Consider the following 5,808-nt stretch of genomic DNA (forward strand, 5'->3'; position numbering starts at 1 on the left):
ATGAGTAGAAGAAATACAGTAACTTTTTTTTTTCTTGGGGGGGTTTGGTTAATTAAAAGAGAAGGAAAGTTGTCTGGCTAAGGATTGATTCAATTAATGGGTTTGGGTTAGTGGTTGCTGGAGAGAGGGAAGGGATGAAGTGGGCTGGGTCAGTGGCTGTCGATTAGAGAAGATGAGAGAAAGGCAAAGCCGCTCCAAACCCAGCTTTCTCATATTGCTCGAAAGCTACGGAGGGGAGGGGTAAAAAAATGAATGAAGGTCAGCAAAAAAATAAAATAAAATTCAGATGATGTAATTGCAGGATGCCCACCCAAGACCGCTTCCTGTTCACATGTTAACCGCTTCTTGATGGTATAAGATTCATGGAAATCATGTTAACCAGTAAAAGAGGAGGAAACCCAATTGTAGAAACCGAATAAGTGAAAGAGCCAAATTAGAAAAACTGTTCGGGTTTGCAAAAAAAAAATTCAGATTATGCCTTTGCATTGAACTGACTTATGGGTGGCTCGAGTAACATCATGTCTGCAAAGGGTCGTCTACAACGCCGGAATAGGAGGTGCTGTGGCGGCGATGGGAGGAAGAACACGTTCATGATTTTCTCCTCTGAAAGTGTTTTTGTGCCCGCCACATCTTCTTCCGAGCTTGTTCCTGTGATTGACGCTGCCTTGCATTGTCAACACCTTCCTTTCCCTTACTTTGTTCTTTAAGTCGCTTCAATAGCATCCGATCTCTCCACATCCTCCTCTCAAGCTCATCAACATCCATTTCTTCATCACTATTATCCTCCTCTACTGTTGCCTCTGGGTCATGCTCTGGAGCTGCCTCTCCTTCCCCAGGAGGAGCCGAAAGGAAATCAAGAGTACCACAGAAACCCATTTCTTCAAAGATCCCCATTTAGCACCGACAAAGAGAACAGCCCTGATTATATATACTAATATAAAATTGAGCAATTATATGCAGTCCAAGTCAAATTCACCGCTGCTCTGGAACTCTTTAAAAGACTTCCAATCTTGCGCACAGATATTAGCTTTAAACTTCTTATGAGCCAAGGTTTCTCAATAAAGGATACTCAACCCAAACTTCTGCAAATGAATAAATTACAAATAAGTCATTACAAATAGAAAAAGTATTTGGACAGAAGCACCTAGACACGCCATACATTAAATTAGCATGAAACCAACAACGAATGCAAACAAACGAAGTGACGCAACAGATCTCCATGTTCTTACACTGAAAGAACCCAAAGAAAAAACCCTAGAACATGGGCCTCATCACTAAAAGCAACAAAATAAGTTACGAACCAAAACAAAAGATAAGGTTCTCGAATAACCGAGAAAAAAGAACAAAAAACAAAAACAAAAAAAAATTCATCAGTGACGCGAAAAACATGAGATCATTACAATAAAAACTATTTTTAAGTTACATGTACATACCCTGCAACTGCAAACAACCACTAAAGCAGAAAGAACATGGAAAACTTCCCCCAGATCCACCATCACCGGATTCATTTTGTAATAAATAAATAAATAAAAAACCATATTATTGATATTTATTTTTTCCTTTTGGTTTACACAAACTGTTATAAGCTTAAAACGCGGGTTTACAGCATATATTTCACCAATCTAAGCAACATAATTCAATTATTATTTTCTTCCATTATTTAATATAAATTCAGAAATTCAGGGTAGCCCTCTTTTGGATCAGAAGGTTGTTCAAAGCTGTCCGTCCCATCCAGATCCAAACATATCCAATCCAAAATTCACAAACAAAAAATTAAAAGAAAAAACACGAAAATTAAAAAGATGAGCTAGAAAGAAAAAAAAATTGTTAAAACGCAAACCAGGACCTGCACCTAAACGAACTACAAAACAACAAGGCACACCAAACAAAACCCAGAGAAAAACTATTACTAAGACAAAAACCAGATAGTGGTGCATATCAGATATAGCAACAGCAAAAGATCAACCATCAAAACCAATGAAAAATCACAAGACTGAGAACAAAAAAATATATTTATAATCAATTCTGTAGACCAGAAGACAGAGAAATGAAACAAGTACTTCAAATAAAAAAGCAGAAACATGAGAGGTACCTGATTGTTGGATATCATGTGTTAATAGGAGAGCATTGAAGCTCCTCAAGCACCCTCTGATTGCTCAGAGAGAGTCAGAAGAGAGAGAATTTAGTGGTTTTTTTTTTCCCTTTCTTAGAGCATTTCCACCGGTTAGCCCCTTGCCATGGCAAGGGGAGCCCTAGGGCAGCTACTATTCATGTGAATAGTGGCTGCCCTAGCCCCCTCCAGCAAAGTGTGTTTCCAGCAGTTTAGGCTTGCCATGGCAAATACTATTCATTTTTTTGTTTTTTTCACAACTTTGTTTATTTAAACAATTAATTCGGATAAGATTTTTGGGTTCCTACGTGTCAACACTATTCATATCGGATAAGATTTTCGGTTTCAAATTTCAGATAAATTTCAGATACATTTCAAAATTCAAATTTTAGATAAATTCAAAATGTCAAATTTCAGATACATTTCGAAATTCAAATTTTAGATAAATTTCAAATTTCAAATTTCATTTGAATTTCAAATTTCAGATAAGATTTTCACCCTCTAAGATTGCGCTGCGTGTCATATCTATCTGTCTACATTTTTCTATAAAACCAGAGGTTCAGCTCATACCTCCCACACCAGTTCTTCTCTACATTTCCATTCCTCATATTTTAGATTTCATTCTCCATTCTCAATGGCAAACATGCAAGAGGTTTTGGAGAGGCAAGAGCGACAAACTAGAGAAAGAATGCGTAGTTGCTTTGCTGGAGGAAGAAAACCAGAGTCGCCGTGGTTCACGAGAAGGTCGTGGCCCAAATGTGGACAGACATAGACATTCTCGGGGTAAGAATCTTATGGAAGATTATTTTATCCCACAATCTCTGTACTCTGATGTTCATTTTCGAGGGAGATATAGAATGCAACCCCATTTGTTCAATAAAGTCATGCATGATATTTGCAATTATGATGAATATTTTGTTCAAAAGAGAAATTGTGCTGGAAATTTGGGACTTCTTCCAGAGCAGAAGTTCACAGCTGTGATACGAATGTTGGCGTATGGGTCATCTGCTGATCAAGTGGATGAGATTGCCCGGATGGGGAAGTCCACTATTTTGGAGAGCTTGGTGCGATTTTGTGATGCAGTGGAAACTCTGTACACCAGAGACTACCTACGCAGACCTACGCTCAGGGACCTACAACGGCTTCTCCAAAAAGCTGAGTCTCGAGGATTTCCTGGCATGATTGGTAGCATTGACTGCATGCACTGGCATTGGAAAAATTGTCCAACTGCTTGGCAAGGGATTACGGAAATAGAAAAGGGCAGAAAAGTATCATCCTGGAAGCAGTTGCTGGTTTTGATACATGGGTTTGGCACGCCTTCTTCGGAGTTGCCGGATCTCAAAACGATTTGAATGTCCTAGGTCAATCCCTGGTGTTCAATGATGCTTTGAGAGGTGAAGCCCCAAATATCACATATGAAATTAACAATACCATCTACCAGAACGGGTATTATCTAGCTGATTACATCTACCCGAGGTGGACAACATTTGTGAAAACAATTCCACATCCCCGATCCCATAAGCAAAATTTTTTTGCTCACTATCAAGAGGGGTACAGAAAAGATGTTGAGAGGTGCTTTGGTATCCTTCAAGCCCGGTGGGCTATTATCAGGGGTGCGGCACGTCTATTTGACGAGGAGGTGATTAGGAGTATAATGATGACTTGTATCATCCTCCATAACATGATTGTGGAAGATGAATATGATTACGATGCTGATGAAGTGTATGAACCAAATCCCATGGACACGACCCTAACATGAATTTATGAAAAACCAGTGGGGCCAAATGGAGAACCAGTGCAGCATGAACCGTTGGTTAGAGACGGTAGTTTCATGCCCCGTATGATTGATCGCTACATGGAGATGCAATCGTCGTATATTCATGAACACCGTCAAGTTGACTTGATGGAGCATTTATGGGCGATGAAAGGCAATGAAGGTGAATGAAGTGAAGTGAAGATGTTTTTTTTTAATTTATTATGTGTATGTTGTATTTTTAGTTATGCTTTGTTTTTTTTATACTTTATTATTTTTAGTTGTGGGTTGTTTATTTTTTATGTTTTGGTTATGGGTTGTTTATTTTTTATGCTTTGGTTGTGGTTTGTTTATTTTTTATGCTTTGGTTATGGTTTGTTTATTTTTTATGCTTTGGTTGTGGTTTGTTTTTTTTTTTTTTTTTATGCTTTGGTTGTAGTTTGTTTTTATGTATGGAATGTTTTGAATAAAAAGGATTTTTGTTGAATATTTTCTTTATTCACTAAAAGAAAAGCAATACAACTAAGAAAATAAAATACATGAATTAAACAAAACAAAAAATACAATGAAATCAAAGGCAAGTAAACTAAGACATGAAAGGCAAGCAAACTATTTTAATGATTTTCATCATTTAACCAATCCTTGTTGCAAGGTCCATCGTCACGAAAAAGTCTTCGTCTCATAACATCCCTTCGTTCTAGCTTCCAAAATTGTTTTGTTTCAGGGACATATGGCTTGTATCCATGGCCATGGTTTCCCGATCTTTTTTTTCAATGTTTTGTTCGCGTACTGTTCACCCGTTTTCGTGGAATTAGGGCCCAAACACGTACATACTCCCTTTCTTTACGTACATACTCCCTTTCTTTTGCATATTCTAGTTGAATAGCCATATCGTGCTCTTGTTGTTTTAAGTCCATTTCAATTCTCATGGCTTGGTGCTTTGAAAGTTCCTCCAAAAATTTAGATGCATTCTTGCTAGAATTACTCCCTCTCTTCGCCTTCGCCGCCTTCCTCCCAATAGGCCTTGGCTCCTTTTCAATGGGTGAGTCTTGACTCATCGGGGAATCCATAGGTGAATCCGATGCCGACGTCTCATGAAGTGGAGTCTCGTTCAAGACTACCGTCGGACCGGTTGGAATAATTTAGAATCTCTTACAAGTCTTCACCACCTCCCTACAATGGGTATGGTTGAAACTTTTTTTCCCTTGCCCAGTAGCACCAAACCACATTTGTGCTTGCATAATCTATAAAAAAAATTAAATGGAAATGCAAGAAACTTTAAAAAATATTGGCAATGCAACATGTAAAAAAAAACCAATGCAAATTCAATAAATTTAAAAAAAATGCAACATGTATAAAAAAAAAAACTAGAGACATATTAACAAAATATAGAAATTGCAAGAAACATTTAAATAAAAATTAATATGACATAGAAATTAATAGAACGAAAATGACAAATAATTTACCTCACTGCTAAGGTTTTCTCCGCTTCGATGGTTGTCCATTGCTTTTGCTAAGGCATTTCTCCATTTCGCCAACTCTTTATTAAGAACTTTCCACGTACTGGATAATGTCATTTCTGTACGTGTAGAACTAATTGCCCTTTCACAAAATGCTTGATGAATTTTTTTTCCACATATGAGAAAATTTAATCTCATTGCCTGTTACGGGACAATGACTAACTTGGACCCAAGCCTCACACAAGCTAACATCTTCCATCATGCTCCATGCCCCTCCATTTTCAGTAGAAGAACCCATAATATGATAGACAAAAATACAACTTGAAAGTGAAAAAATATTGAGTAGAAAGTGAATAAATATTGAGGAGAAAGTGAATAATAGTAGAAGGAGAAGAAAATGTAAGAGGATTTGGTGTTAAAAATGAAGAGTATTGGTTGGTATTTATACAAAAAAAATTCTCTAATTTTTGTGTATTTTTTTAAAA

The 5,808-nt window shown here is 37.2% G+C and overlaps 1 long non-coding RNA gene across 1 annotated transcript; it reads right to left on the bottom strand.

Annotated features, from left to right (window-relative positions):
- Positions 375–2,192, bottom strand: LOC109947505. The gene is made up of 2 exons (XR_002270275.1): positions 2,093–2,192; positions 375–1,082 (listed from the first exon to the last, which is right to left on the bottom strand). It is a non-coding gene; the product is annotated as an uncharacterized LOC109947505 (long non-coding RNA).

The sequence above is a fragment of the Prunus persica genome, chromosome G2 (genome assembly GCF_000346465.2).
Source record: "Prunus persica cultivar Lovell chromosome G2, Prunus_persica_NCBIv2, whole genome shotgun sequence".
NCBI classification, from domain to species: domain Eukaryota; kingdom Viridiplantae; phylum Streptophyta; class Magnoliopsida; order Rosales; family Rosaceae; genus Prunus; species Prunus persica.